Source organism: Nyctereutes procyonoides, unplaced genomic scaffold (genome assembly GCF_905146905.1).
Source record: "Nyctereutes procyonoides isolate TBG_1078 unplaced genomic scaffold, NYPRO_anot_genome, whole genome shotgun sequence".
Lineage (NCBI taxonomy): Eukaryota > Metazoa > Chordata > Mammalia > Carnivora > Canidae > Nyctereutes > Nyctereutes procyonoides.
The window spans coordinates 5,020,493-5,043,474 of NW_026575125.1; the positions used below are offsets into that span (position 1 = coordinate 5,020,493).

Sequence of the window (22,982 nt, forward strand, 5' to 3'; positions counted from 1 at the left end):
AAAGGTTCCATTCAAAGATGACTGATGACACTCACCGTCAAAGAGCTCTCCTTGGAAAGATGACAAAAGGATTACATTTCAGGACTTGAATCCCCATAGGGATGTCTTTCATCCGTTTCAACACTCCCACTATTACACTCAGCAGTTCTTGACTGGTGAGAGGAAGCCATTGAACGTTAGAGCACAGAGCCCCAGGCCTCTTTCTTTTCTCTCTTACCTGTCAGTAAGACCTTTCTAAAAATCTGTCGCTACCTCATTCTCCTTAGGAAGCTGCATTGAGGAGAGGAAAGTGGTTATGTCATTGCCCAGCGAAGGAACAGCAAACTTATCCACAAGCAGCTCTGTTGGACCTGCACATAATATGGTACCTGCTCTGATTTGATATCCAGTGAGCATGGTTCCTTGCCCAAAGATGGAGCAGGAGAGGGCACGAAACCATGGCCACAGGAGAACATAATGCAAGGTGGGCTGAAATGAATAAGATTAACTACACTGACAAAAATATCTGGAGTATTTAACCCTTAGTGTTTGATAATGACATATAATGGTGAATTTGGCAGTTAGCCCCTTTAATGTGGCCAAAGTTTATCATTTCTATAGTCAGTCTATAAGAGACATGCTTAATTTGATAGCTCTCAATGTTCATGGAAATCATTCATCAGTTTCTGAACTCCTAGATGTTGGAGAACTCACACAACTTGAAAAATAAGCTCTGGAGTTGATGGATGAAATTGAAATTGAGTCTAAAGAAAATACTTAGTTGAGTCTAGGAAGATTATATTTATTTAACTACTTTTTACTTTTGATTTTGATAAATTCTTATCATGGGGAATACAATATATAAAAAGTATAATTTTATAAATCTGTAACAATGCACAACTGTTTTCCAATGCCAAAATATATAGTCTACCAACTATACAGCAAGGCAAAGTTGTAGCCATGTGAAGGAGTAGGGCTTTATTTATTTATTTTTCTCACATAACAAGAACTTGGGTTGTAGGTGGCCCGGGACTGCTGTGCAGATGAATGACTTGGGGACTTAGATCCTGGAGATTTTCCTGCTCTGACTTAGAAATTCTTGCACGATGGCTTCTGGAGCTCCAAGCCTAGGGCTAAGGTGTCAGTAGGAAAAAACAAGAGACTCGAGCAAAAGCACGCACCTGGAAGTCTGCCTTCTTTCTCCATGGCTATCTCTGGTTGTGAGGGAATCTGGAATGGGGAGCATTTTCAGCAGACATGCTGTCATCCTCAGCATTATGGTTCTGATAAGGAAGAGGGAGAGAGTGGGTATTGGGTAGAGAAATACCAGGGTGCGGAGTGCCCTAAGGATGCAGGGGAGCCTTTACAACCCAAGCAGGAGTGCCCTATGATCATAGAACTTCACATGGGGCTGTGAAATATTTACATAAATTCTGGGGGCAGAGTGGCTTTTATGGGCAGGTATTATGGGGATAAACATGTTAGAATGTCGCTCTATAGCAAAGATCAACTTTATAGCAAAGGGTAACATTTATGCCAAATGAAGCAACTTCCCTGTAATAAAAATGAAGGATATATGCTGTAATAGCAAGAAAGCTCTAACTGGACTAGAAGGTACATCAAGGAGATTCGGGAAAATTATTAAAAGACTTGAAAGGGGGCAGCCCGGGTGGCTCAGGGGTTTAGTCCCGTCTTCAGCCCAGGATGTGATCCTGGGGTCCTGGGATCGAGTCCCACGTCGGGCTTCCTGCATGGAGCCTGCATCTCCCTCTGCCTGTGTCTCTGCTTCTCTCTCTCTCTCTCTCTCTCTCCTCTCTGTGTTTCTCATGAATAAATAAATAAATAGTTTTTTTTTTTTTTAAAGACTTGAAAGGCTGGCAGGGGTGTAGGTCTGATGTAGGAAGAAAGCAAGCCTGTGCTATTTAAAGCTTTTGTGGGTGGGTGCTGTGGAGCAACAGCATGTGGGCCAAGGAGAAAGGGTTGTCTGTTTAGATAAATATAGGAAGAAGTAAATTGAAAGGATGTTCCAAAGAATCCTGCATATTGCCTTGGATCAATAGATATGAATCAAACTTGTACTAACAAAAAGAAAGAGAACTGTCAAACAGAGCCACATAATTCGATTTTCTTGCAGCTTAGGAGAATTGTGGTATAACCAGAAAGCTGGAAAAAAGGCAAAAAAAAACGACATTCATTTTTCAGTCTGAATAAAGATCATCAGTGCTGCTCCAGTTGATAAAGAAATAATCAAACAGGCTGGAGGCACCCAGAGTGTAAGAGTGGGTACCTGGTGAGGGATGGTTCTGCAGGTACATAGGTTAGATTTAATGTCGTGGAGGTTGGAAGGGGAGAGGGGTTGACTCTGGAAAGGTATGAATACAGAGAACAGAGAGAATACCAGAACAGAGCCGGGGATGCTCTCAACATGACGGAATAGGTTGCTTACAGTAAAAGACAGTGTGGGGGTAAGATGACCTGTGCCAGGAGAGAGAGCTGGGATGTGGGAGTGGATGCCCGGAGAGCCCAGTGTGGACCAAGACGGTCAGTATAATGGGCAATGACAGGCCACGCAATTTCAGCAGAAATTGCACCTGCAGAAAATCGGTGTTAGTAGATGAGAGAGAACTCCTGTCCCAGGCATTTGGAGAGGGAAGATATGCAAAGAGGCAATAGGCACAGAACAAAAACAGAAAACTTGTACCCCAGCTTGAAGAAGCACTGACAGGTCAATCCTTTGTCTGTGGCTTTTCCCTTAATGTGGGGGTGACCTGAGCTTCTGGGAAGACAGACAAAAAGGTCTGTACACACAACCTGAGTAGACATGTAGAGAGAGTTACTCCATGTTTTCTTCATAGATACCTACTTCTGTGGAGTTAGTACAGGAATGAGTGGGATTTGAGCCTGTTCTGGAGCATAATCCTGTCCAGTGGTTGTATTTCTGTGAAGTGCTCCTCCACACAGAACAAAGCAAGTACTTCATCATTTTTAGAAACTTTGTGAAGAGGGAAGATGGGCCCAAAGATCAGCTAAGCTGGTGCTTTCAAATACTCTTAGCTTTTGAGCATGTGTCTCATGCTTCAGCAACACTGGTTAAGTGGAAAAGAATGACTGAATCACTTACTTGTCTTAGTAAATTGAGGTCACTTCTCATCTTGGGCTTATTTTTGCTACCAAGGCAACCTTCATGCTGACTTTGCAAATGGCCTATGTATTTTACAGATCTGTAACACATAAACTTCACTGCCAACTTGCTTCAAGCCTAGGTGGGAATATAAGATGAACACAAATCTAGACTAAAAACTTTTCTTCAAGACATGAGCTTAACCAAAATGTAAACAAATATGAGCTAAAGAGGCTCCAATATTTAGCAGAAAAAGTATCAGGCACACAAAGACACATGCCTTACTTTTTGCTTTACCATTAAAAAATATAAAACTTAGGCTTTCCTTTATCTGGGCTTTATAGCCTTCTCATCCGTAAAAAAAAAAAAAAAAAAAAAAAAGCTTGAGGGATGCCTGGGTGTCTCAGTGGGCTAAGTCTCTGCCTTCAACTCAGGTCATGATCCCGGGATCCTGCAATCGAGCCTTGTGTTGGGCTCCAGCTCAATGTGGAGTCTGCTTCTTCCTCTGCCTCTTTCCCTCCCCTCCACCAATTCATGCACGCACACGCTCTCTCAAATAAATAAATAAATAAATAAATAAATAAATAAATAAATAAATAAATAAATAAATAAGATTTAAAGAAAAATAAGCTTGGGACAATGATCCACCAAATCACTTCTGGTGCTAAAATTATGTGATGCCATGCATTCGATGAATGCTGTCTTCACTAACTTCCAGGACAGACGAGAATGAATGGTATTGACAAGAGTGATCCAAATGTAGCGTGGATCTCTGTTGAGTGAGTTAATACATGTAGAAGCTTAGAAACTATTTCAGTTACCTCTTACCACCAATGTACAACTGACTGGGCACAGAACCTTCCAGAATCTGAATCACTGCCCCTCTTCCAGCAGGCTTCACAAGCTCTTATCATTGGCTCCATTGGGCTATTAAACACTTTTGATTTGGAAACAAACATAAGGATTCAAGTTAGATATATATCTAAATGTTTAATTCATCCACAATTCGTATTTATCAATGACCACTTCTGTCCCAAAAGAGTGTATTATTTGATCATATAAACTTATAAAAGGAACTTGTCCACCAGCAAGGCATGTTTCTGTAAATCCAAAAAAAAAAGTAGAACGACATGGTGAATTTTTTTTTTTTTTATTTATTTATCGACATGGTGAATCATTGACAGACATGGAGAGAAAAATATCCTCTGTCTGGGTCATGAGAGGTTGACTTCACTTTTGCTCCTTTAAAGAGAAATGAAGCCTGGCAGGCACCGTTATGTCGTTGCCCATGGCCATGTGCATCCCAGCAGCAGCTGTCCGCTGGATCCTCCTGGTGTGGGATTTCTCCTCTGTGATCTCAGAAGTTCTACTTAGGACTATGAAATAGGTATTAGGTGAGCACAGTAAGATGGACATAGTTTTCTAATGAGCATATGCATGCTTGTCTGCACACAGCTTGTGCACAGCAAAAATACAGTGTGATTATCTTGAATTTATATTTTTAGGACAGGCTCAAATAAAGCCCTCATGTGCAAATGTGAATGAAAGGAATATGAAGCGTGTGGTTGGCATTTCTGGACAACGAGGAACTTGCCCCACTTTATTCCTGATGAATTTAAATTAGGTGATTCCCAGATTGGGAGGGGCCTTGTGGCGTTGTCCAAACATTCATCTGTTCTCGCCCAGCCTTGTCTGGCTCTGCTTCTGCAACTTGCCCTTACACTTCAGAGCCCGCCCCGCAGTCGGTGGTGGAGGTGGCTTTTTCTGATGTTTTCTCAGGCAATTGCCTTTCTGTGCCAAGATAGGAATGTTCTTTGGCTACTTGCCCAGATTTTTCAGGGAGTTAGCAGTACTTCTGTATATGCGTGAGGTGGTCAAGAAGTACAGTCAGAATAAGAATAAATACAATACACTCTCTACAGAGTTGGTACAGTCTACGTTCATTGTGCTAATTGATCAACTTTAGCTGCAACTTTGTCCTTTCTATGAGCCTGGCACTTGGGGAGATAGGTGTACGATGACCATTTGCATTGAGCTCTGTGTCTCATGTCAGTTCCAACTAGCAGAGAAAACAACTGCTTGGCCACAGGGCAACTCTCTAAGACATTGTTGCCCTATGATTATTGCTGTTCTTTTCCTCACAGTGCCACGGAAATGGATATTCTTCATGAAGATGCAGAGGTGATCCTTCATGGTCAGATGTCTGGGTCACATAAAACGCATGTTTTCCATCTAGTTACCGTGCAGCATTACTGGAGAAGTTAGAAAGGACACTAATCACCTGACACTTGAAGGTATTGTTTCAGAAATGAGTCTATTGTTTTTTTCCTTCTCATGGTAAAAAACTTATGTTCCAAAGCTTGCAGATGTATATATTTTCTGATGAGACCTCTGCCTTCATTCTTTTTTTTTTCTTTTTTTTTTTTTTGCCTTCATTCTTTAGTATGCTTAATGTTAAAGGCCTTAGTAATATCCACATACTGCCAAATAAGGTTGGTTATTCTAAATAAATCTAAAATGTGATCCTACAACCTATTACAATTTTGGAGGAAGGTTCTTTCTGTGCTACTCCATGCAAAGATTCTTTCTGTTTCTTTCTTTTTTTTTTCTTTTTTCTTTTTTTCTTTTTTAGATTTTATTTATGTATTCATGGGAGACACAGAGACGCAGGCAGAGGGGAGAAGCAGGCTCCATGCAGGGAGCCCAATGTGGGACTCGATCCCGGATCCCAGGATCAGGCCCTGGGCTGAGGGCGGCGCTAAACCACTGAGCCACCAGGGCTGCCCCCTTTTTTTTTTTAAAGATTTTATTTATTTATTCAAGAGAGACATGGAGAGAGAGAGGCAGAGACACAGGCAGAGGGAGAAGTAGGCTCCTTGCAGGGAGCCCGATATGGGAATATGGAATGAAGTCTTTGCAACAAAATTATGTGTATGTACATGTACACACATACACACACATGTATGATACACACGTACATATGTATCATGACTGCATTTTTAGTATAGAAGTAATCTACAGCCCTAAACTTTCTCAACTCAGCAGATACTATAAGGATGTGATCATTGTAAACCCACTTTTACAGGAAATAGAAGAAAACAGGTATATAAGTCAAGGAGAGTCTAGCCTTAGGGACATGAGTCACCTCCTTTCTAGTTATGTGATCCAATTTTAACCTCTGTGAGCTTTAATCACTTCATCTGAACAACTGAAAAAGAGATTATATGCAGAGACTTGGAGACTCAGCAAAATTCAGTGAATGCTCATTTACTTTATTCCTGTGTGTGTATGGCACTTCTGACCTTTCTGAAGATGTCGTGTGTTGTTAAGACACACACACCTTTGGCCACTGAGGTCCAGCCATATATTCATGTCAGCTGCAGAGTTACTCATGGGCTCAGTGTTGTGTAATGAGTACCAGCTCTGCTCCCAGCTCCCAGCAGAGGTTACTAAATATTACTCCCAGTTATCAAAGAAGTATAATCCACGTTTCCCAAATTGATGAATGCAGAATCAGCCCAGACATTGTCATTGTTGCCTCTGGGTTTTCTTCACGTAAATGTGTTCCTTTGTTCACCTGGGCAGTTGGGAAGCCAAATGGAGTGGAGGCAAGCCCAAGAGTTATGTGAGAGATGGTATCACACTGTTTTCATAGGGAAACGCAGGCCCTAAGCCCACTCCTAGACATGAATGAAATCACTGTGGTTTCAGAAGGCTTTTTCTCACTAAAGGGGAGCTTTGTTTGTTTTGTGTTCATGCTGTATTTCACATTTGTTGAGCAGTGAGCTGTGTTTTTGCTCCTGTACCTGATACCCTGCTGTTTGTAAAGGTGTTCAAGAGAGCAACATAACCTTGTGTGTTTGTGTGTCTAAAGGGGCCCAAGGTTTCTGCTAGATTCATCTCTTCAAGGCTGGTTCGAGGAGGTTGGGGAGCTTTTTCAGTCTTTATGCCCCAGCCCTGAGTGAAGGCCTTCCACACAGCGTCTTTGTGACAGGCAAGAGGGAGTATGCCTTTTATTCCTCGTTGGAGCAAAGAGCAAATGTAGAAAGAGGGGTCAGAGACCCGAGGAGGCTTGTTACAAGGCATGGGAAGGCGGAGGTCACCTGCTTCTGTTTAACAAGCTGCTGCCGCATTTCCAGCCAGGCCTGTCAGAGCCCCAGCCCTAATCAGAGCCCCTCAGCCTCTCGGGGTGGGTATTAAAGGGACAGGACAGTCCCCAGGTAGCTCGTAATTCGAACCTGTTTGATCCATGGAATCATCCTGGGCTCTTCAGTAGAGTGTGCAAGGCATACTACGGGGGAAAGAGATGGTACCAATCAGAGCTGGCCTTGCTTGGTGCACAGTGGACACGACTACTTTCATGGCAGTGCAAAACCAAACAAACACCAAATTGGTCTGGTCTGGCATTTTCTTGGTCGAGAGTGTTGTGTTCCAGAAAGTACCACAGGACTATAAATAGTAACCAATGCGGTACTTTTCTCCTATTTGCAAACAGCATTCTGAGGAAATGGGAAACCATAGGTTTTTGTTGTTGTTGTTTTCGGCACCCCTCCCCTGTGACTGGGGTTGGCCGACTAGCACCTCTGCACCAAAGCTGGGCCACCACCACCTGTTTTGTAAATAAAGTCTTGTTGGCCAGCAGCCATGGCCACTGGGGGATGAGCAGTCTGTGGCTGCATTGCAATACAGCGGCAGATTTGAGTTCTTAACACATCCTTTGGCCCACAATATAGCTGAAAATATTTATTATCTGGTTCTTTGCAGAAAAATTTGCCCACCACCTCAAAGACCCTCACTGTAAGGGTTACCATTTCACTGACTGTTAACATGACTTCGTCCTTGGCCTCAGAACCTCACCTGGCCTCTCTGTACCAAAATATCTTTTACTAGGCACATGTGGCGGTATGGTACTTGCAACATGGCTGCCAAAACCAAAGAGCTGAGTTTTAAATTTTATTTAGTTTTAATTAATTTCAGTTTAAATAGTTACATATGGCTAACGGATACTCCATTGGGTGCATGCAAGAGTGCTGTGCTTGCATCACCAGCCGCGACTGAGTCTCAGGTTTTTATTGTGAAACACATACACACATATTGTGCTGAAGCATAATTATACCATTTTTATTGAATGTATGTCAGATGATTCAGGATTTCAGTCTTGTTTTGAGTTTGTCTTAATGCTTATAAAGGAATGTGTATAATCTAGATCTAGAAATTTTGAGTATAATATAGTTAACCAGCCTGGTTCATTTCTAGGGCCAGTTATGTGTGCTTTATTATTTTTACTTCTTGCTAGGTCAAATTTCTAGAAGGCTGTCATTCTCACCTATCTTTCTTTCTTTCTTTCTTTCTTTCTTTCTTTCTTTCTTTCTTTCTTTCTTTCTTTCTTTCTAAGATTTTAGTTATTTAAGAGCAAGAGGGGAGAGGGCAGAGGGAGAGAAAGAAGTAGACTCCCCACTGAGCAGGGAGCCTGATGCAGGGCTTGATCCTATGGCCCTGAGATCATGACCTGAGCTGAAGGCAGGTGCTCAACCTACTGAGCCACCCAGGTGCCTCGTTCCTTACCTTTTTTGGAAACGATCCGGCATTTAGCTCTTTTATTTCTTTGTCTTCTGTTTTATTAGTTTATGCTTTATTATTACCATCCTTGTACTTTGTTGACCTATTTCTTAGACTTTATTTCCTTAAATGCTTGGTTTGAGTTCTTGACACAAGAACTTTAAACAATTGTTTTTCCTAGTATATGCATTTTAGGTTCAACTTTTCTGTGTCCTTGTCGTTGATAGTATCAATTTGACTGGTATGGGATTCAGCTTTCTTTTTAATTGTCCTGCTTGGGATTGACTGATCTATCTTTCTTTCTTTCTTTCTTTCTTTCTTTCTTTCTTTCTTTCTTTCTTTCTTTCTTTCTTAAGATTTTATTTATTTATTCATCAGAGACACACACAGAGAGAGAGACAGAAACAGAGACACAGCAGAGGGAGAAATAGGCTCCATGCAGGGAGCCCGATGTGGAACTCGATCCTGGGACTCCAGGATCCCTCCCTGGGCCAAAGGGAAGTGCTCAACCGCTGAGCCACCCAGGCGTCCCCTTGACTGATCTTTCTAATTTTGAAAATTTGTGCTTTTCATCAAACCCCAAGAAAAAAAAAATCTCCTTGTATTCCATTGAATTTATGTGGGACTTTGTCATTTAGTCAGCAAACTCTAAAAAGTCTATTTAATTTCCATACTTCTTTACCTGTCTGCAGTCCATGGTGGCTGCTTTTTGTACATCTGTGTTATGATTCGTAGTATTCTCTTCAGCTCTCTCAATCTGCCTGTAATCCTACCATTGATTTTTGAAATTTCAACTATCTGTTTTACTTTCCTTCCATTTTTAAAGTTCTACCAGATATTTTCTCAAAAATCTGCCTGGCCCATTTTTATCTCATTCCTTATACATTTGTTGATTCCTTCTGTTTTTAAAAATATATTTAATATATACTTATTTCATATTCTGCTTTGACAGTCTCAAAGTCTGATATCTTTTGGGTTTAAATCCTCTTGTTTGATTCTAGTGTGTATCCCACATGGTGGGTAGAATTTGTATATTTTATGATTTTTTTTATTATAATTCTTTTTTCATTTGGATCTAACTGTAGAATTTTTATGAGGCTTGCCTGGAGGCCACCTCCCCCCAGGAGAATTTATGTTTGCTGCTGATGCCTTGGAACATTTCAGAACTAAAGGTTTCTTTCAACAGAATTTCTTTTTGGTGTTTCTCTGGCCATTCCTGCCTGAGGTCAGCTGGTTTGTTTTTAATATATGAAGTCTCAAGGCAGTATTTTTTGGTGGTTTGTGTATTTGGGATTTTTCTGGAGGGTACATGTTTATTGTTACTGTTGTTCTTGACCTTTATGTCGACCCAGAGAGCAGCTGGTCAGTCACTTAGGACCAAGCTGCACAAAGGAGGTAGGCATGCTGTGTATCATGATGGTCACTATCCTGGATGAAATTGTTTGCTTCTCCTGCAGTGTGAGAAGACAGATGTGTAAGGACGTTGTGCTAATGTGAAAAAAGCCAAAAGTCCACCCTCTCAAGCACTGCCTTCCCCATACACACATACGCCTTTATAATCACCTGGCATGTGTGAATCCAGCATATTTTGTTTGCTAAATGCACGTATCAGTAACATAATCAATTCATCTAAACTAGATGAGCTACTGTGTCCTGAATAAATGGTTCCTGGTGAGATTGTTCATAAGTTTCCCAATATTTGGAAAGCACAAAACAGTGAACGAGCAGTTTATTGGAGGGAGGGTATTTCATAAAAGTGGCTTGGAACCTGCAAACTGAGAAATCTGTTTGTAAACTATATCTAGTTGGTGTGAAGGATCAGATGTGGAGACAGAAAAATTTGTGCTCCTTTTAGAGACCTGCTTTAGAATATAGACTAGTATCCAGACTACTTTAAAACGTTGATATGGTCAGCCTGGGACATGTTGAACACCTTCTACCCTGACAGTTTTTCTGTAGTCAAATGGCACTGGGTTTGCAGAATAAAGATGACTTTGCTTGTCTGTACAAAAGCAAGTTTTCATAAATGTTAATGCTGGGCAGTCACAATTTTTTTATCATTCTCAAGCTTAGAAAGGTATCACATAATTACTTTTTTGTTTGCATACTTCAATCCAGGATATGGACGGATAGATGAAATTTATCAGAACAGCCTATATGTCTGGAGTGATTTTTTTTTTCCTATTAAGCGCTAAATTCTAGTTACAAAATTAATATATCTGGTCTTTGGAAATTTGCCAGATTACAAATGCAAAAAATTTGTATTTGTATTTGAGTTGACAAATCCATCTTCTTTTTGTATTTTTGGTGAAAACTAATTTAGGGACCACAGATGAATCTGACAATGTTGTGTGTGTTGTTTCTTTTCCTGCTTGTCCTGAACTAACACTGTCTGGTGACTGATACTCAGAGCATGGCTGGGTAGGAGCTCACGCCTTAGGTACTTGGCTACAGTGTGCCCAGGCTTGACACTAAGACTCAGTACTTTTAACAAGTTCTCCAAGTGTTTCTTATCATCATGCAAGTCAGGAAAACCCTCATTTAGGGAATTCACTCTCCATTAACCACACACTCAATTTACAAAATGACCTAAGCGCTTGTGGAAATAATTTTTTTTGCATTAAGCACCAGAGTCAAGATACTAACTGAATATATTTGGCCTTTGAAGATTTGCAAATTCTCCTAGAATAAGAATTCATAAATGATCTTCTCATTTGTATATATAATGTTGAAACTTGTGTTTTTAATCATTTTTAATCATTTGTATTTTTTTCATTTGTGTTTTTTAAAAGATTTATTTATTTCAGAGAGAAAGAGTGTGTGTGATTGGGGGGTACAGGGAGAGGGAGAGAGACAGACTCCCTGCTGAGTGCAGAGCCTGACTCAGGGCTCAATCCCATGACGTGAGCCGAAACCAAGAGTCGGAAACTCAACCAGCTGAGCTACCTGGGTGTCCCTCAATCCCTTGTCTTAAATTTCTTACCCACATGAGACAAGAAAATGCGCCTTACTAATTAGAATTTTGTGATCCTCGCTAAGCACGTTTTGCATTGGCTTATAAGTCTCCCTGTGTCCTTGCTGTGTCCAAGACATAGACATGGATTGCTCAGGTCTAGGGCTCTCTGTGTTCCTTGACTCATTGTCATCAAGTCACTGGCTGGATGAGTGACTAGGGGTAACATGTATAATCTCATAGAGTCTCATTTCCCTCTTCTGTGATGTGAAGGAAATAATTCCTCTGATCATAATGGGGTGATACTAAAGTAGGGTGATGTATGTAAATGCTTCCATGGTGTTTAGTTTTCAAGAAATTATGCTATCTCTGATTGTCATGGGGAACACTGGAAAATTTTCATGTAGATGATCATCACTGTTACCATTAGAAGACGTAGCAGTTACCTGTGAAGATGACAGAATGGGAGTTGTATATAAAATATACATACAAAATAAAATAAAATATACGTACAACTCAACACATATTAGACACACATGTGTCTATTTTGTGCCGGTACCAGAACTTTTGCAGAAAGTATTGGAGTAAACAGCAGAGCGATGAATTTATGACACTGGAACCCTTTAAACATCTTCCTTCTCACCAGTAGGAACATTTTGTTCTAGGCCACTTTTGATATATGAGTTCTTAACAGTGATCGAGTAATAGTAAACATTGTTAATCTGTTTTACTTTTTGTTTGAAAGATAGAGAAAAAGGTAATGACAGAACAACATGGAAAATGAATAGGTGTATTCATAAGGTGGTTATGTCTGGTAAGAGCCTACCTAAAAATGCATGAGAACATACCACAGTCCTGATTTTGGGTAGACCAGATAATATGGCAACAAAATAACTAAACTGATTTTTAAAATGCCAAAGGATGGAACACCTGGGTGGCTCAGCGGTTGAGCATCTACCTTTGGCTCGGTGCGTGATGCCGGGGTCCAAGATTGAGTCCCGTATCAGGCTCCTTTCAGGGATCCAGTTTCTCCCTCTGCTTGTGTCTCTCTGCCCCTCTCTCTCTGTCTCTCATGAATAAATAAATAAAGCCTTTTAAAAAAATAAAAATGCCAAAGATAAGAGTAAATAGATAAAATGTCAAAGGTAAATGGCAACAAGCAATTGGATACACACATGTAAAAAATAAAATACAAATGCATCACTATTTTTTGGCAAAAATTAGAATATTTAAGTGAGCTCAAAAAGATTTGTACAAGGAAGTTCATTGCTTAGTTTCTCATTTTTTGGTAGGAAAAACTCATACATCTATCAGTAGATGATAATAAGTGGGGAACAGATCCATAATATGTGATACAATAAATGTAACATTTAAAAGTAATTCACGGGGATCCCTGGGTGGCTCAGCGGTTTGGCACCTGCCTTTGGCCCAGGGCACAATCCTGGAGTCCCGGGGTTGAGTCCCACATCAGGCTCCTGGCATGGAGCCTGCTTCTCCCTCCTCCTGTGTCTCTGCCTCTCTTGCTCTCTCTTTCTCTCTGTATCTCTCATTAAAATAAAATAAAATAAAATAAAATAAAATAAAATAAAATAAAATAAAATAAAAGTAATCCACTATACATGTGAAAAGCTATCAATTAAGAGCAAAATAAAAACCAAGTTGTAGGGAGAAGATTAACTATGTACCATTCATGGTCACTGAAGATGCATGGATCACTGTACTCTTTATGAGACACTTATGTCTGAGAACTTTCCTTAGAAGAGTCTGGCTATGCATTACATTCTTTTCTTTTCTTTTCTTTTCTTTTCTTTCTTTTCTTTTCTTTCTTTCTTTTCTTTTTTCTTTCTTTCTTTCTCTTTCTTTCTTTCTTTCTTTCTTCTTTCTTTCTTTCTTTCTTCTTTCTTCTTTCTTTCTTTCTTTCTTTCTTTCTTTCTTCTTTCTTTTTTATTTTATTTTTATCTATTTAGTTGAGAGAGAAAGAGCACAACTGGGGGATGGAGAGAGTGAGAAGCAGGCCCCTGGTGAGCAGGGAGCCCAACGCAGGGCTCAATCCAGGGACCCAGGATCATGACCTGAGTCAAGGTCAGATGCTTAACCCACTGAGCCACCCAGATGCCCCTATGCATCAGATTCTTGGTGGTAGTTACAAGGAGAAAGAGTACAAGTGACAGGACAGGATGTTGTCATGGGTGACTTCATCTTTATGTGAAATGTTTCATGCTCTTTTCAAATGAGCTGAAACAAGTGGCTCCTATTGTTAATTCTGGGTGACATATACAGGGACATTTGTTTAAATATGTTTTATACCCTGTTTTATTAGAAATAATAAAGCACCCCTGTTATTAATTCTGGGTGACATATACATGGACATTTGTTTATGTATGTTTTATACTCTATTTTCTTTTATTAGAAATAATAAAGTAGGCCTTCAATAAATTAAAAGTAGAGTCCTAGAAGATGATGTTATTATTTAGAGAAAAGCACCCATGTATTTCAAGAGGAAATGTTTCTTGGAAAATTAGACTTTTTTTTTTTTACTAATCTAGAGAAAAGACATATGTTTTCATTCCTAGGTCATGTAAATATAATCAGATCACAGCCAATTGAATCCTATATGTGATTTTTTTTTTCTGTGAGAGAATTGAACCATCAGAAATCTCACAGCATGAGATACTGAAATTCCTTCTCGAGTCCAGTGGTTTGCAAAGAGCTGCAGCAGGTGTCAGCATCTGTTTGATGTACTTTGTAGATTGTGGCGCACCATGATTTTGGTGCAGTCAGAAAATAATGGAGCATCTGGGAATAAAACTGTCCATAATATTCCCTCAAGATTTTTTTAAAAGATTTTATTTATTTATTCATGAGAGACACAGAGAGAGAGTCAGAGACACAGGCAGAAAGAGGAGCAGGCTCCATGCAGGGAGCCCAGTGTGGGACTCCATCCCGGGTCTCCAGGATCATGCCCTGGGCCCAAGGCAGATGCTCAACTGCTGAGCCACCCAGAGGTCCCTCCCTCAAGATTTTCACGGAGAAGTAGGTAGTGTTATCCCAGCACAAAACATCTCTTCCTCCCAGCTATTCACAGTAGTCAGCTTTGAATAGTAAGAAAGGAGGGGCATAACTTTAACAAAGTTACTATAATGAAAATTAAAACCAGACAAAGCACCTTTTTAATTCACTCTGTTTTGAAATATTGCAAATTGTCATATGATGACTGTGTTGTTTCCTGGATGAATCTTTGGTTTTTATAATTGTCTTTTAATCGGGTAGAATGATCATTGTCCATATATAGGATGCAAAATAAACTACATTTTCATGCTCACTTATAGTTCTGGTATTTTCTTTTTTTTGTTGTTTTCATTTTAATTGCAGTTAGTTAACATACAGTGTACTATTTAGTTTCAAGTATAAAATATAGTGATTCAGCACTTCCATGTATCACCGGTGTTCATCACAACAAGTGCACTCCTTCATCACCATCATCTGTTTAACAGCCCCCCCCCCCCCATCAGTGTGCTCTGTGTAGTTAAGAGTCTCTTTCTCGGTTTGTCTCTCTTCTTATCCCTCTTTTCTTCCTTTTGCTCATTTGTTTCTTTATTTCCACATATGAGTGAAATCATATGGTATTTGTCTTTTTCTGACTGACTTATTTTGCTTAGCATCATACTCTGTAGTTCCACCCATGTCTTCGCAAACGACAAGGTTTCAGTCTTATTTTCATGGCTGAGTAACATTCCATTGGGTATATATTCCATACCTTCTTTACCTATTCATAAGTTGATAGACACTTAGGTTGTTTCTGTAAATTGGCTTTTGTAGATAATGCTGCTATAAACATTGAATCAGCATTTTTGTATTCTTTGGGTAAATAACCAGTAGCATGATTGCTGAATCATGGGGTAGATAGTTCTATTTTTAACTTTTTGGAGAACCTCCATACCATTTTCCACAGTGGTTGTACCAGTTTGCATTCCCACCAACAGTGCAAGAATGTTCTTTTCTTCTTTACATCCTTGCTAACATTTGTTGTTTCTGTGTCTTTTATTTTAGTTATTCTGACAGGTGTGAGGTGGTATTTCCTTGCGGTTTTGATTTGCATTTCATGATGATTAGTGATGTTAAGCATCTTTTCATGTGTCTGTTGGACACGAATAGACATTTCTTATCTTCTACCCATTTTTCAGTTATCCAGTTTGGTTTATGGATGTTAAGTTTTATAAGATCTTTATATATTTTGCATACTAACCCTTTATCAGATATGTAATTTGCATATATCTTCTCCCATTCCATAGATTACATTTTAGTTTTGTTGATCATTTTCTTCACTGTGCAGAAGCTTTTTATTTTGATGAAGCCTTAGTAGTTTATTTTTTATTTTGTTTCTTTTGCCTCAAGAATCAAATATGAAAAAAAGTTACTGTGGCCAACGTCAAAGACTTGTACTTGTGTTCTCTAGGATTTTTGTGGTTTCTCATTTAGGCCTTTAATCCATTTTGAATTTATTTTTGTGTATGGTGTAAGAAAGTGGTCCAGTTCCATTCTTTTGCCTATAGCTGTTCAGTTTTCCCAACACAATTTGTTGAAGAGACTGTCTTCTTCCTAGGGGATAGATATGCTTTCCTACTTTGTTGAAGATTAAATGATTACATAGTTGTGGGTTTATTTTTGTGGTTTCTATTCTTTTTTTTTCACTATTTTTTAAAAAAGATTTATATATTTATTTATTCATGAGAGAGACAGAGAGAGAGAGAGAGAGGCAAAGACACAAGCAGAAGAAGAAGCAGGCTCCATGCAGGGAACCTGACATAGGACTCGATCCCGGGTCTCCAGGATCATGCCCTGGACCGAAGGCAGCACTAAACCGCTGAGCCACCCAGGCTGCCCTATTCTTTTTTTTTTTTTTTTTTTTAACCTGTGTGTCTATTTTGTGCCAGTACCAAACCATCATGGTCACTATAGCTCTGTAAAATGACTTGAAGTCTGGAATTGTGATGCCTCCAGCTTTGCTTTTCTTTTTCAAGATTACTTTGTTTATTTGAGGTATTTTATGGTTCCATATGAGTTTTAGGATTGCTTGTCCCAGCTCTATGAAAAATGCTGATGGTATTTTAATAGGGATTACATTAAATTTCTTTGGATAGTATGGACATACTAACAATATTTGTTCTTCCAATCCATGAGCATGGAATGTCTTTCCATTCCTTTGTATCTTCCTCAATTTCCTTCATCGGTGTTTTATAGTTTTCGAGTACAGGTCTTTCACTCTTCTGCAGTTCATTACTGCTGTATAGAAATTACATACTTTTTTCAATGGTAGTTGACATTTATTATACAAGGCTCTTACATTTCTTGGATTCTTGCTTCTGAATCTCTATCTGCCTGAACGATTTAACCACATATCTACTTACTCAAATTACAGTTACAACAGTTGACTGTAACCCCCAGTTATGGCAGACCACTCACCCCCAGCACTGGCTGTGAGCCAAGTGTTCTTGACACTTCGTCACACATGCTTGCTGGTATGTGCATCTGCACATTTGTGAATACCTGCTCAACTATTAGCTGTGTGAGGGCAGGGTTCGTGTTATGTTACTTATTCTAGACCAGTATTTAGGACAGTAGCTAACCCATGGTAGACCATCAGTGTGCAAATGTGAAATGATTGAACAACACATTAATGTTTTATAAAGAGCTTGAGAAGAGAAGTAGAAAACCATCAATCAAGCCAAGTTCAAATAGGTAACTTAAGACATGAAGACATGGCTGAATTTGGGTATAGGAGATACAAAGTGCTAGTCAAAAGTATATTTTAAAATTTTTACTATAAAAATTTTAAACACAAAAGTTAAGTAATATAGTAGTATAGTAAATTTCCCATCACTCAGCTTCGATACATAGGTACTCATGGCCAGTTTTGCACCATCAGTACCTCCTGTCCCTCCATTTTGGATTATTTTGAAGCCAACTCCATAGTTGCATTTCAGTGTTTATCTCTAGAATATCAGAGTCCTTTATTAAGAGTCAGGTGACTGTGTGACTTTGGAGAGTAGGCTAGGGCCTTTGAGCTGTTTTGTGAGAGACATGGATTGGCTGATCAACAGACAACAGATACGGCCCAGAGAGAGTGTGCCCGGAGTGAAAAGATTAATTGGACAAAGGAAGTGCATCGCATTGATCAGAGGGACAGAGCACATTGCTTACTTATTGAAAGCTTATTCCCCCAGGAGATGCTTTCATGACTGCAGTCTTAGCTTATTGCCATAGCCTCTTTATCAAGAGAGTATTTTCCACACACCACAATTACATTAGATAAAACCCTATTTTGTCATTTTCTGTTTGTGACAAGCAGAGGTCTTGGGCAGATCAGAATAGAGATAAGGCAGCCAGGAAACTCTGTTTGTCCAGGACAAGTTCAAGATTTGCTCTTTGTCCAAGAGTAATGCCTGAATATAAACTCATTCTGTTTAATGTCCAGCCTTGAGTCATCTGGTATCCCTAGTTGTCACTGTCTAAAACTAGGTTGGAAGCTAAACTGATTATGGGTCATTGTCCCAGATGGAAATGCATAGGCCAGTCACCATGAGGAGACAGGATTTGCAGAGAAGCCATTGGTCAAAATTAGCTATTTCAAGGACTCAGACAAGTCAGTAAAGGAGTCCAAAAATACTGCCAACAATTTGGGGTCCTCTGATTCCAGCTTTGAGGACCATTTTTCTCTTCCCTACATTTGTGCATCCTGCTTACAGAGTCAGAAATAAGCTGTCAGTATGTCCTGGGGTCCTGAATGAGTCTTCTCTGGGGCCAGGACTGTTCATTTCAGCCTAGAGATACTACATGTCTACGGAATTCTTCCATTTCAAACATGTCTGTGCTCAAGTGAGCAGGACTAAATTTTCAAAAGACATTGTCATCTCCTTGACAGCAGAGATCAAATTCATTATATTAATCCTAATTAATTCATCACTATAAATAATAAATCACACCACCAATACACAAACAATCTAAAAACAAAAATAACCAAACCACCTCACAACAAACTAACATACATAATTCTACCCTAAAAATACTTCATCATTCTATTTTAAATTCACTCTAAAAAACAAAAAACTCAATACAAACAAACAACCATCTCTCCCACTCTATTTTCCCACTCTATTGTCCTCTTAACTTTCTAATCATTCCACCCATTACATTCACCACATATACACTTTATACTACCCATTCCTTATACCTAACTATACAACCCTACCTATAACCAAAATACATTTTAAAACTCCTCTACCCCTATTTTATAAAAATAAATACACCTTCCCTACTTCACTATATAATCATATCCCATCCTAAAAACCTAAAATCCTATTTCAATTAATTCCCATTACTTATAACAATCACAATCACCATTAAAATATTACTATTCAACATATATTAATACACAAACCCCTATATTATCTTATATCTCATTTCAAACATAACTACACTTCTTCAAAAATATTATTACCATAATATCAAATATCATCAAAACTATTTTTTAACCCCCTTTTTTTTTTTTAATAAAAAATTTTTTTTTTTTTGGGGGGGGGGGGGTGTGTGTTTGTGTGGGGGGGTTCCCCCACCATGTGGGGGGGGGTGGGGGGTCCCCCCCCCCCCCCCCCCCCCCCCCCCCCCCCCCCCCCAAAGCCGATGGTTTTGAATAGAGAGGAATGGATAAAGCCTCAGGGACGCAAGGCTAAAGTCCCTTAATCAGAGAGCTCTTTGCTTTCCTCATTTAGCAAGTGGACCAGCCTTAACACAATGGTGCAGAAGCCCACCCAGTCCTCTTTTGTAATTTTTTGTGACAACTCTTTTAGGAGGATGATGATTTTATGGAACCACAATTTGAACTAAAGCACAAGGAACTTTTATTTTTTGTTTTTCGATTTCTTAATCTCTTGCCGCCTTACTTTAAGAAACAGATGTTTAATAGATACTCAGTGAGGGGCGCCTGGGTGGCTCAGTTGGTTAGGCATCTGCTTTCAGCTTGAGTCATGATCTTAGGGTCCTGGGATCAAGCCTTGAGTCAGGCTTCCTGCTCAGCAGGGAGTCTGCTTCTCCCTCTCCCTCTGTCTTCCCCCACACCCTGCTCATCTCTCAAATATATAAATAAAACCTTGAAAAATAAAAATTAAAAAATAGGTGCTCAGTGAATAACTCTAGATGAAAGGCTCACTGACCCTTACCAGGGTCTCATAACTGTAAAGTATTTTCATTTTGTTCTGCTACCCATCATGGTGGCTTAAACATTTATCACATTAATTTATGATTTAGTTCAGATGGCTACATATTTATGTATTCAGATTTATATACTACATATATATAACTGTATATATAATCAGATGTGCATACTTCATGTATGTATCTTAGACATTTATAGCTCACATATATACATATTATAAATATATAATTTTGGATATATACAAACTACATGGAAGGCCTAGGGATGTGCATTCCAGGAACAGAAATAAAAAAGAGAAATTATCAATCTCTTAAATACCAGTACTGAAAAAAGATAAGCACACTTTAATACAGAATTTCATCATGTGAATTTTTTAATCAGGGCCAATTATTTTCTACCACTATCCCTCTAACAGCACCCATCCAAAAAAATAATGAAAACAGAGTTCTACTTATATGGAACGTATGGTGAAAAGCGACAGCACAGTAAGACTACATGTGTATTCTTCTGTGCCATGCTCATTTGAAGAACTTGTGCATTTTTTTTCTGTGGTCCTGCGCCTTGTCTTTTTCTTTTTGTGCAAGGACTGGTGAGACAATGGCTAATAGGATGGAGGATTTGGATGAATGTTCTACTTGATAAAACAGATGATTGAATTATTTTTGAATTCCCCAGAAAGAATCAGTAAAATCTGGAAAATTATTAGTTTCACCCCTTTAATAGAAAATCATAAAATTAGAGTCTTCTTCCTCCCAGATTTGCCCTCAGTTCTGGGCATGGTAGATTGGTGTGTGAAAATTTAACATGGAAAAACAGTGGGATCATGTGGAGTGCCTTAATCAGTTTAGACTGCCATCCTGTGAAATGCAGTCCTGGGACAAATTTATGGCAGTAAAATAGTTCAGTTAGCTGTCTGTATGTGAGTCTAATAGAATAAAACCCAAGGAACCGATTGTGGTCAGACATAGCCACTTCTTCCATCGGGAAAGGGAATTGGCTATGCCAGAAGGCAATCGAATGAGGGAGATCATTTACAGACATCGAATGAGATTGGGTGATACAGAAGCGTCCCTGGAACTCTTAGAAGGTGCTTGACAGGGCTGAGACCTGGACATGTCTGCCATACTGCATGGTGCCAAAGATGCACCATTTGACCATGCCTTTGAGGTGAAAGTGACCTAAGACATTAAGTCACGTATTATTATCTTAAATACATGGGGGTGATGTGTTAGGCAGAGTGTAATGCTTGCCCAAGGTCGTGTTGCCAATTAATGAACAAACAAGGACTGGAAATCATTCCTTACAGGATCTGGTAAATATTCTGTATACTACACTGCCTCTTTTCTTTTTCTTTTTATGATTTTATAATTGTTAGTTTAAAAGAACAGATGAAACAGTCATCTCGTCTTTAATTTCTTCCATCGCTTTTAAGCATTCAAGTACATGTGAATTCTCTATGGAAAACAAGAGTTTTTGAGCCTATGAGCACTCACCGTGGATCTCCACATCCCACGAATTAACATAACAAATGCTGTGACTCATCCAGCTCAGCAGCATGTAATCATCCCTTTAGACATGGGGCCTTGCTCCCTACAATAATGAGTGGAGATCAGTTGAAAACCTAAATCTCAAACTGTTTGACACTTGCACTTGCACTTTTCTCACTATTTGATTAGAAATATGAACTCTTTGAAGACACACAGTTTTTCCCTCCTCTTGCCCGTGCAGTTGTGCATCATACGCAGCTACCCTTGGTGCTCATGGCTTGACTTCATGGCATTGTCTGAAAGCATTGTCAGCTTCTAGCAGTCACTCACATCGTGTTCAGAGGGAAGTATGGAAGTGTTTCATCAATTCAGTCTCTTCCAGGATATACCGCTTTTTCCATCTCTATGTTTGGCTCTTTATGTCACTCCTGAGAAAACACATGAGCTTGGAAGTGTTTGTTGGGAGGTATGGCAGGTTGACATGTAGGTGGATCCTAGGACTTCTGCAAAAGCCAAGAGATGTAAAGAGGTCTTGGCTGCAGAAGAGGCACTCTGACACAAAGACACATGAAGGACCTCGTAGCTGAGAAGGACCCCAGCCAGCAGCCAGAGAGAGAGCCTCCACCCCATGTCCACATGCCAAGAACTTGCATGAACTTGAAGGTGATTTTTTCCTGGATCTCCGGTAGGAGCCTAGTCCTGCCCACATCTTAATTTTGGCCTTGGGAGATCCCAAGCAGACAAACCTGCTAGAGATTGTGATACATTCTAAGGCAAAAGAAAATGCATCATGTTCTACAGGCAGACAATACATGCAGCTCATAAAGAGAGAAAAGAGACAAAGAGAGGGACTAAGCATAAACATACCAGCGTGTTACATTGTACTGTAGGAAAGGCCTCTAACCAAGGTGAGGCCTCAGTAAGGAAGAATCGGTCCATGGCAGGGAATCCAGAGGAATCACCTGAAGGAAATGGGACTGAGGAAAAATTAGGTGTCTCCAGGCCTTGCTGTGTCTGGAAGCTGTGGGACAGAAGGAACAGTTGTACACAAAGCCATGTCATCAGGGAAGGGCTAAGTTTGTGACAGGGAGAGAAGAAGGGGTGTTCAGGGAAGATCTGAGGAACTAGACGAGCTCACAGAGGGTATAACTTAGGGCTAGGAAACACCATGGAGGGTTTCAGGAGGGAGGAAAGTGGAGGCAGGTTAACAGAGTGTTCCAGTGTGAGACTCAGTGAGGGGCAGGTAAAGGGCTAACCCAGCGGGGGTCCCCTGCTGATGCCTGGTGGCCACTGTCCTGATAGCCCCTTAGCACACAGGGAGGGGAGGGGATGCTGGATGACAGCTTACTCCCTGTGGCTTTGGCAATCAGAATCAAGCCGGCAGACACAGGGGAAATTCTTGTTGGTAGTCATGAGCTCAAAGCCACTGGACATCAACACTGTGAAGACAGGGATGTGGTCTGTCTGTTGTTTGCACTAACCCAGGGTTAGGGAACAGCGCTGTCATATAACGAGTGCCTTGTCTATGTTTCTTGAATGCACTGTGAGAAGTTGTTTCCATGTCCCAGGCTTACACCACTTGGCAGGAAGGGAGTTGGCGCACTGCCTCTTCTCCCAGTCACATCAGGTATAAATGAAATCAGATGACCAAGGAAGTCTCAAAACCCCTAA

General features: G+C 39.9%; 1 long non-coding RNA gene across 5 annotated transcripts in view; it reads left to right on the plus strand.

Annotated features, from left to right (window-relative positions):
• Nucleotides 1–22,982, plus strand: part of LOC129517543 (uncharacterized) — a 435,231-nt gene that overhangs the window by 97,109 nt on the left and 315,140 nt on the right. For 4 of the 5 annotated variants that reach the window (XR_008666072.1, XR_008666070.1, XR_008666071.1 and 1 more), the window contains exon 4: nucleotides 5,245–5,394. The exons of the other annotated variant lie outside the window; for it this stretch is intronic. This is a non-coding gene — a long non-coding RNA (uncharacterized LOC129517543). The remainder of the gene's footprint in view (nucleotides 1–5,244; nucleotides 5,395–22,982) is intronic. 5 annotated transcript variants of the gene reach the window in all.